Source organism: Trifolium pratense, linkage group LG1 (assembly GCF_020283565.1).
Source record: "Trifolium pratense cultivar HEN17-A07 linkage group LG1, ARS_RC_1.1, whole genome shotgun sequence".
NCBI classification, from domain to species: Eukaryota; Viridiplantae; Streptophyta; class Magnoliopsida; order Fabales; family Fabaceae; genus Trifolium; species Trifolium pratense.
Window position 1 is genome coordinate 47,802,508 of NC_060059.1, and position 10,927 is coordinate 47,813,434.

The 10,927-nt window shown below is 31.3% G+C and overlaps 1 long non-coding RNA gene across 4 annotated transcripts; it reads right to left on the minus strand.

The window, feature by feature from the left end:
* Positions 1 to 1,016: 1,016 nt before the first annotated feature.
* Positions 1,017 to 4,512, minus strand: LOC123884547. Of its 4 annotated transcripts, XR_006800866.1 has the most exons (7): positions 4,224 to 4,512; positions 4,038 to 4,119; positions 3,430 to 3,650; positions 2,644 to 2,761; positions 2,387 to 2,540; positions 1,589 to 1,756; positions 1,017 to 1,315 (listed from the first exon to the last, which is right to left on the minus strand). It is a non-coding gene; the product is annotated as an uncharacterized LOC123884547 (long non-coding RNA). The 4 variants fall into 4 exon arrangements; XR_006800867.1 differs by lacking the exon at positions 2,644 to 2,761 and having other exon boundaries at positions 4,042 to 4,119; XR_006800864.1 differs by lacking the exon at positions 2,644 to 2,761.
* Positions 4,513 to 10,927: the final 6,415 nt, after the last annotated feature.

Below are 10,927 nucleotides of genomic sequence, written 5' to 3' on the forward strand. Positions count from 1 at the left end.
CACCCCATACAAAGAAGGACTATACATGTCGCGACACCCTAAACCCCAAAAATTTTAATTATTTTTTCTAAAAAAAACTCTTTCAAAAACATTTTGCAGCAGAGAGGAAAACTATAGAATATAAAATAATTAAATTAAGAAATCACTAATACAACGGGTTCAAGGTACCACATTGCACATTCGCATTTACGCACACTATTAAATATCACTAAATTAAAATATTGATATAATAATAAAATACGACAACTCTTTCCTTTAAAAATATATTATAATGAGAAAGAGAGTTCAGTCTTAACCTCAGTTAATAATAAAATATCAACCTATACTACTATTGATCATAGAAAAAGATGGAGCTACTCAAAATATACAATTATTATATTAAGATACTTAGATACATCAAAAAGTTTCACATTACTTGATAATTTAGAGCAAGGGAGTTTTTAAGCATTTGCATTTCTCATTCCATATTCTTTTAATTAAGGACAAAATCATGATTAATTATACACAAAATTCAAAGCAAACAATACATAAAAAAAGTGTAAATATTGTGGATCAAGAACCATGTATATCATGATTATGTGTCAATTCATATGATACAACGAGATTTACACGCCCAACAGATTTTTTTGCCCTGGAAGTAAATTACCACTACAAGAAAATAAGCATTTTGCGACTGTTAATATTGTACCCTGCGACGGTTGAAACCGTTGCAATTGTACATCTGCGACGGTTCTTAAACCGTTGCTGATTTGTGTGTCGCAATAGAAGATTGTGATTGTGACAGTTTTGAAAACCGTCGTTGCATCTGTTCAAAACCGTCACTATAATTTTTCCCACGTGATACTAGATTTATTAGTAGAGGTTGCAACGGTTTCAAAACCGTCGCAAACTAGTTTTTTTTAATATTAATTTAAAACATTTTTTTATTCATTTTGATAGCTAATTAAATAATAGTTACAATATCCATACAATAACAAGAAAATTAAAATGCACAAATATATAATTATAAATAACTTAATCTCATTTATATAATTCATTCAATTCAATACTAACAACATTTATACATAAAAAATCTGATTAAAATACATGAAACTCCTAAAGAAAAAAAAAAGAATAATCTAATGTAGTTCAATCATTCAAAAAACTAAAACCTAACCATTAGTAGAGTGGCAAAATATACAACACATTAAGTCAAAATAAGGATTTAACAAAATATCTCAATATTCCTAGCATGTGATGTTGTTTCGTGATCCTTAATTAGTGCTAACTAGACTCCGAACATTTGCCATCTCTTAGACTTTTCTAACTCAGTTACCTGAAAAAACATAAGTATATATTAGGATACTTAAATAAACGGAATTATATAGATTAACTTAGTCCATGACATAATTCCACAAGATAATGGTTCCTTCAAAATCTATTTTCTAAATACATCAAATAAATGAAATTATAACCGAACAAGTTTTTATTTTTTGAAAAGCAAAGGAATAATTTATTAATGAAAGATGAAATAGAGACATAAGATATGCAAAAGAGTCACAAGACAAACACACCAAAACTGACAAACACAAATTATTACAATACGTACCAAAGTGCCTCAATTATTAACAACCTCAAGCCTTACTAAAATGAATCAAACAGCACCACACAACCTGTGTCACAACCGCAATCTCTAAGCTGGAATTTGATATCACATTCCTCAAACAATCCCCTATAGAATTTTGAGCACCACTAGTGAATCCACTAGAGTTAATACCTATAAGTAAGACATAATCAGTCCACAAAATCTATGCCACAACGCAACATAATGACAATATCATGTCAAGCTATTGCTTTGGATACTAACATCTTCAATTTGAAATGAATTTACACACATCATTTTTAAATTGTTAAGTTTAGAATGAAACACATGTATGAACAATCAAATGTACACAAAGCAACCACACATGTACTAATTATGGAACAATCTTACTCACACCCATAAAAACAAAGCACATCATGCTAAAAGAAGAAAAACAAAGCATATCATGCAATCAAAAGTACTTAATGGTTACTTTCATTCCACCAGTAGACATTATTGATCTACCATCATCATTTGGTTCCTATCTTAAAAATAAGATAACAATAGTAACAACAACAAAAGAAATAAAAAACAATCATTTATAGCCCATAATAAGTTTTGGTAAATACATCAAACCAAACAGAAAAGTAAGAAAGACAAAACCAAATATGTAGAATCATTAACTCACCTTGTATATAAATATATGGAAGAGATTGAGATAATTACGCAAAAAGCTAGCACAAGAACAATCCATCCATTGCAGAAATAACAAAAAAAGAGGAACCAATTGATTGCAAATAAATTTCATTTTAATAAGAGTCCTACCTCTGGCTCTTGGAATTGCAGTAGCTTGTTGTATATCAGCCTCGAGTATTTGGAGGGGATCCTGATATGGTAATTGAGAAAGGTAGTATGACATCAGAAGCTGCTGCAACTCTCTGATTCACTGATGTGCTTGGACTGTAGCTTTCACAATGCTCTGAAATGTTCAAACAGACACGGAATCATTAAATCGGGAAAAGATTCAAGCAAACTGAAGCCATTCATTAGCTTTCGGTGACCTAATGAATAGGATCACCAACCTTGAAACATGAAGTCCATGCTCTGTTAGCTAATAGCAACCAATGCTTAAACTAGAAAATCAGTCCAAATTATCCAATCAACAACACTCACACATAGAAAGAGACAAAAGAACTTAACCTGTGAAACAAACAAAAGTGTTTTAATAATCAATTCATTCTTAAAAGGCACTAAAACTTAATTTAGTTAATGATAGTGGAGACACGAACATAAACTAAATTTCAAAAGAAGCATAATACGTAGTTCATCAAAGAAAAGAAAAAAGAACTTTAGTTATTCCTGCACTTACCTTGCCTCAAACACCATATTCACAAATTAAGAATAGTTCCCTCATTTTTAACAGGACTATGTGTCACATTCGTTTCAATACTTTCAATCTCTCTAGAAATATAGAAAATGAAAGAAGCATCTGCTATATGTCAATCATCCCAACATTCGATTATCCAACGGAAATATATTCTCACATATAAACATTAGTGTAAATGACATGTGAAGTTGGTAAAACATGAGGGTATGCAATAACTGAGAAAAAAGCAATACATGTGCTTGTTTGTCACCTAATTTAACATAACTGGTTAATTCCCGAATCAACACCAAAAGCAATAACTTACAAAGGAAATCATAGGAACAAAGGCAAATAAAAATAAAAATCAAGAAGTAAGAAACCATGAAACAACAGCTGGGACTAAAAACTAAAAAGCTACAAGTCCCAAAAACCATCACCTTACCCAAACTACCAGCAGGAAAAACAGATATAGAACCACAAACAAGAGAACCAAAAACCATACCTAAGGGCCAAAACCCAAAAGACAGACGCCGGGAAACCCAAACCAAAGCAGGCCTTCAAGAATAACATGAACTAAGAATCCAATCACTCAAGTCCCGAGCAAGAAACTAGAAAGCACATAAAAACCAGTACCAGAGGCCAAAAACACCAGCAGCCGCAACCAGAAAAAGACCAAACCAATGCACACACCAACTTATCCGAACCAAAACCAAACTAATTCATCTACAAAAAATAACAAAACTATGCACTTTGAGAAGACCATTAAAGAATAAAATTGTGAAGAAATCAATGAGTAATATTATTAATATAGAGAATTAACAAAAGCGATAAGGTACATAACAACCGAGAAACTAACAAATTTTGGGTTTTTTTATGGAGAAATCACAGAGGAAGCCGCGATTGATAGACTTTACTTCCGTAAATCATTCACCTCAATAAGTAGAACATAGAGAAACATAAAATCAAACATGAACTGAAAAGAAATTGAGAGACTTTAGTTCTCTAATATTGTTAACCTAAATCCTCGAATTAATATTTCAACGCAGGCAGATATATTTAAGGGGGAAATAGAGGAGACAAAAATAGGAATAATGTTTCTTAGATTATTACCAACCAGAGAGGCTCGAAGCACATAGAAAGATGATGAGTGACAGATCGGCGGACGAAGAACAAACGAGTCACGACACAAGATCTGTGAAGAACGGCGGAGAACAAAGGAAATGAAAACAAGCAAAATAACATCTAGCAATATAAATTTTTCCAGAAATAATAGTACACAAAATAAAAACACCGAACTTGAGATGTGAGGCTCAAATGAAATCAATGAACTTTTCTCAACGAGAGAACAATGAACCTGAGATGAAAACAACCAACTCTGCTCAACGAGAGAAAGAAAGAGAAGGTTTGTCATGATAAGCTTTGTTAGAGATTTAAATATTAGGGATTGAAATGATGAATTAGTTTAGGGGTTTGGATTTGGAAGGATTTAGGGATTTGTGGTTGCAGGAACTCCACAGTGCGCCAAAGGAAAACGGCGATGCGGCGAAGCAGCGATGCTGTGATGAAAGGGTTTTTGCGTTTTAGAAGTTTGGTTTTTTTTTGAGTGTTCAATTTTTTTTTGTTTGGGATTCAATTTTTTTGGTAGTAAAGGATTCAATTTTCACTAAGCGCTAATGTGAAATTTTTCCCGATTTAGACACAAAACATTGCAACGGTTGTCTAAACTGTCGCATCAACCGTTGCAAACAACATAAAAAAAACACATTGCGACAGTTATTTTCAAAGGGTTGCAATTGAAGTGTCGCAAAGTGACAATTTTCTTGTAGTGTACACACTATTTCACTACCTCCCGTTCATCTTAATTTATTACTAATATTTTTTTTGGTTTACAATGAGCTGTGATCGAACTCAGGTCCTGGAAGTAAATTACACACTATTTCACTATCCAAATCCCTCACCACTAGACTAAATATAGTAGCTTAATTTATTACTAACTTAAGTGTTTGAGTTTTTACAGATACATCACCCCTCACATTAAAAAATTCAAAGCGTAGTCATCAACCACATTTCATCTCTTTTAGCGACCGTTTGAGATTCACCTCGAATCATTGACATTTGAAACCCTCTATAGGAAAGAGGGCCTAAGCCACAAACTAGTGCTGGCAAAAGCTTTTGTTAGCCCTTTAGCCACGATCGACATGAAGATACTATTTCAGTCATTAAAAAGTCTCACATTGGTTGTAAATTGAGACCAAGAATTTGTTTTAAACATCTACACTTCTCAATTCACATATGTACCTATTAAATAAGAACAAAACTGTGAAGATTTTAGTTGTGGCAGTCTATAAAGTTTAATTGAGGATCATATACTTTAATTTCAGAAGTTTTCCCATGAGAAGAAGCAAATTGAGAGACATGATTTATTTCTAATATGTGTCGGCTAATTATAAGGAAATTATAGTGTCCCTACTGCCCATCACCTCCTCAACAACAAGTCAACAACACTAGTTGTAGTTCATAGTTCATCTCCCTTCTCCTCCTCCTCCGTGTGTGACCGACAAAATAGTTCAATTTCCCAATCGTGTCAATTAATTTGTCCACGTCTATACTTCAACTTGTGTATTTCAAAACCAATATCACCGGTGAATTCTTCTATATATTTTATTTGGATGTGTACCAATGTATTGTTCAAGTGCACAATTATAAATTTATAATAAATTAATAAATAGTATTTGTTAATTTTTATACAGTATATAAAATATTATTTATGGACTTATCATAATCATCCACATTAACAATATATCATTACATATTTAAATAAGATATGTATTGAATTGTTATCACAGATATCCCCATTTGGTATATATTTCTCCTTGTCGCATTGCATATATAATTGAGACTGTATCTTGTATTATTAGCTAACCGGTGCTTGTAGCTGGATTTATCTGGTGCCTTATTTTTATTGTTTGTATATTGGGAAACCATAATTTAAGTTTTAGTACCTTTGGCATTTCAGGACCCAGACCCCATAAATAGTTAGATTCGTGGGACATTGGTCAATGGATCATGATTATATATGTATGAATGAAAGTGATTCTACAAGATCTAAGTGATTTTTTTGTTAAAAGAGTAATAAAAGTCTAAGCGATTTATTCCTTTTTTCTTTCATTGCTAATAATAAAAATGGCTTTGTAACTTTGACGGCTTTGGAATCCATGGTTGAATTATGTTAAGACTAGTTTGTTTTGGCTTTTTAATTTTTTTTATTTTTATAGTGTATTGTTTTTTTTGTTAATGTTTATTTTAAGAAACATATGTTTTATAAATGCTTCAAATAAATTTCATCATCTTTTATATCTGAATGTTGTACTTCTCTTATACTTTTATTTAAATTGTTGTGAGGGCGTAAGTTAGGTATTTGTTTTGGAAAACGTGAGTGTATTCGGATGGTTGAAGGTAGTTTATAACAATTTTCATAGTGTTATTCTCTGACTGATATTAGACAACGATCATGTTTTTTCTCCAATTAAGAGTTTTTACATTATATTATTGTGTTCTTTTATTTTCTTTATATTTGAGCATTAACCACTGGTTCATCATACGAGTATAAATGAAACCAAAAATACCTAAGCCGAACTTTTCTCATGCCTACTAAGGTTTATTATGATAGCCTAGATTAATTTTAGACTTGGTAAAAAAAAAACGGTAGTACTCATTAGGCATTGTAATTGTACTACATGTTTATAACGCCACTAGTGTTATAGGGTGAGGATTGCGGAAACCATTTTGAAGAACTGCACACTACAAATAATGTTAACATATTATGCTAAAAAGTAGAAGAGTCTCAGGCGAACACGGGAGCCATGATCATCTATGAAGAGCAAGTTTTACTCACTATCTGCGCAAATAGCTGAATAAGACAAGATCTATGGTAATGTTCCCGTTTTTTTACAATAAAATTAACATTTGCCTATAAATATTAAAGTTGTACCTAATTTTACATACACAATTAATATAACAGCGTAAAAAAAACTGTGTGAAAAAATACCGTAGGAAATCTGTTTCCCAAGTAATGCATTCAAGTGTATTGTCCATACTAAATTTTAATGGCTTTGGTTGCAACTTGCAATTAATCTACAATCCACTTTTGTTTTCCTGTAATCTAAATTACATGGATCATTTTCTTGATTAGTTAATCATCTTAAGATTATGAGTAATTTATTCTAGGAAATAAATCAACCATGCGTGTGTACATGTGTTCCCCACCCCACATCAAGTTTTGGGGACAAGCTAAGTAAGGCACTGTTTGTTGACCCACTTCATTGATGAAATTTTCACAAGTTCAAATACATCATTATTCACTCAAGATTTTTCAGAATTGACTATATCAGAATCTGGCCCACTCTTTAATCTCTAGCTTTTTTTTATTTGCTGAATTATTTGTTCATTTTTTATATTAAAACGCCATGAACATAATACACCAAATAATTCTATAATTATGTCTATGACTAGCACAAAACACCAAGCACTACAAAATGAGAATCACAACCATATAAAAGGAAACACTTCACCCAGCTGACAAAGCAAGCATCCAATCAAAGTACTAGTTAGTATTTATCCTTAATTTTAAATTTTTTTTGGTGAGGTGCCATTAAAATTTGGTTTTTTTAAAGGTAAAAAGAAGAAAAAATATATGAAACAATCAAAATTTTGATAAGAAAGAAGCTTAAAAATGCTAGATTGGATTAACCCAATATATTGTACTTTCATATTGTGTATGTTACTGTCTAGTGAAGCATATTTAACTGTACCTTAAAGCCATTAATTTTTTTAGGCGCTGGCTACCATGGGAAAGGGAGGTAGGTCTCCCACCATGGGAAAAGCCTTTTTAACCTGTCTTTGCAAGTGAAACAGGTTTTAATAATATAATATTAACTTATGTTATTTACACAATTACCACATATGCCATATTTATGAAAACTGCCCATAACAACCTTAAATTTTAATTTAAACACAAATTGAAAAAATTAATTTAATATTTTTTTCTTCAATTTTTTCTTTGTTTTGCAAGATGCAGGTAAAAAGTCTTAATTAGATTCAACGCAGGTAAATTAAATTATGTTCCTTTAATTGTTTAATAATTAACCTAAAACTATCAAATTATGTTTCTTTTTTCTAATTCTTGTGGGTAAATTAAAAAATGTAAGTTAATATTTCATCATATTTGTTTTTTTTGAAAACTCAACATCCGACCCAATGACCGACTAATTCAAGGGGGTCAATCCTACTGCCCACTAATGACGGTTCCGTTTAAAGCCAAAATTGTTTTTCTTACTATATATGAACTAATCAACCCACCAAAATTGACACATAAAAGAATAGAACCTACAGAGTTCATCATAATATTTCATCATAATTAATCATAAATAAACATAATAAAAATTTAATGTAGGATGAAGTTTACTATGCTCAATATAATTAATTACCATCATCATCACAAACATGATTTTAAACCCTTAATATATAATTTTGCATAATTAAAGATGTTGTTTGTGATCCACGAGTTCTAGCTCAACTGATAAAAATTGACAAAATTGTTAGATCGAACGCCATGATTGGGATTTGAACCCCAACTCTCTCATTTGTGTGTGTAAATTTATGATGTATTTGTGATTTCGTCTTTGTAAAAAAAAATTATTTGTGGATACTCCCTGTTAATTAAAATTGGGTCACGCTAAACAGTGTTCCCGGGGCACTAGTTAAGCATACTAAAAAAGGAAACAAATGAAAAAATTAATGTATTTATGCATAATTAAATTGCAAAGTAAGTAATTAAGTTTTTTTTTTTTGGTAAACTAAAAAGGTATCTCCGCGCGCAACTATATAGACTAATCTTCTCGAGGTAACTGAGATCCATTTAAGGGGTTGACCTCTCTCAACAAATGCTTCTTCATATGCACCGACCGAAAATCGAACCCAGGACCAAATAATTAAGGGACCCAAGTACATGTTGATGCAAGTAATTAATTTTAGCAAAGCAAAAATTATACAGAACTTAAAGAAGCAATAAATATTACTTTAATGCATCATATTGTAAAATGTTGCAAACAGTCAAGCGGATAAGTTATACAATTTTATTTAGAGGTATCAGGTTCAAACCTGCCTGGTGCCAAATAACATTATTATTTTTTTTGTTTCCTTTTTTAAATTTGCAAAATGCGATTTCACAGGTTTTTAACACCAAAAACACAATATTTTACCCAGATAATCACGAATCTAATATTTCCATGTGATTCAATATTTTTTTCTGCATCTAAAACAATCATAATCTGATATCCAAAATTTAAAAGAACAAGCAAAACCCAAATTTTAAGATTCATTGGAATGAAAGGTTTAAGATCCGTTGGGTTTTTAGTTTGTTTCTTTGAATTGGAATCAGTTTCAATTGTTCTTTGTATTTTGGCTTTTGTTGGCACTGTTATTTGATAATTTTACAATTGTTCTTCAGGATTTTATATTGATTTTTGTTTTGTTGAATTGATTTGATTTCTGTTTGTGTTTGTTTTTGACGGCATGTTTGTGTTTTGTTTGATTTTGGGTTATTTGAATCCCTAATGTGATTTGGAGTAAAAAAAAATCATTGGAATGAAAAGAGAATAATAGAAAATATAAGATATTGATCATGAACAAATTTTAATTACTCAAAAACAAGTGGGCATTACTATAAAAAAAATTAACCTGAAGAACACTGCACCCTCAGGTTCCCAGTAATGCATCATGTTAATTGATTATTTTAGTAATAAATCTGACGGCTAAAAGGTCCTTTCCCATGGTGGGAGACCTACATCCCTTTCCCATGCTAGACAGAGCCTATGTTCATATGTTTTAGACTTGGTATCTTTAGACATAATGGCATGATATGTACTGTATAATTATTTTCTATTAATGGTTATTGCGATTTGGCAATCCTTATATCTGATGTCTACTAGTTAATTTGATGTTTTAGTGCTCTTAATTTACAAAAAAAAAATTAAAATAAAACTGATTTCGAATTTCAACTGTAACAATTATTGATTAGAATTTACTTATTTTTAAATCAATCTCTAAATTAGCGCAACTCCTTCCCTCAAGAATAAAAAATTCAAGACAAAATATCTTTTCTATTGAGATAATCCAACAACATCATTCAGAATTTAGACGGGATTACAATTCTACGACCGCTGTATAGTGCAGTGGAAATATCAAATAGAGAAAAATTTCTCTATAAATCTAACAATTTCCTACACCTGCAGCACAACGGTAGTAGGAAATCCGTCTGAACTTAGACTTGTATACAGTATATATGCTCTTGCGCCTATTAGGAAAATTTGGAGTGTACTTTGTAAATAACATAGTATTATATCAGAGGGCCATGCAATGTAATTTCGTTTTCAAAAAGTTTTTACAGGGCCACATTTAAGACACCCCATCTACCTTCTTCTGCATGCCGCTATCTTGTCTAAATTCTCCCTCTAAGCTTCAAGGCTTTCTCTCATTAAATAGTAACAAGAAAAGTAGTTGCATTGGGAAAAACAGAATCACATAGTTGAAGTGAGTGACCATGCAAATTAAATCTAATCAAACAATTTAAGACACCTTTAGTTGATTTATTAAGCTTTTTTTAATACTAGTTCCCTCCTTAATTTTCCTCATTTGCATATTTAGATATCCGGAGACTTATATAACACTGACACCTCATATTAAAAGTGTGTTTGGTGTATAACATGTATCAGTGTCTCACACTGACACCTCAGATTAAAAGTGTGTCTGTATCAGTGTATCACATTGACACGATATATAAATACATATTTTAATCACTTCCATATATATATCCTTAAACTATTATTGATCCAATGAATCAATGTGATTAGTGTCGTGTCTAATGTATGTGTTTATATCGATGGTTCATCATAGTTGTCGACTATGGAGGGACCCATTAAATTTCTTTATTTATAGACTAT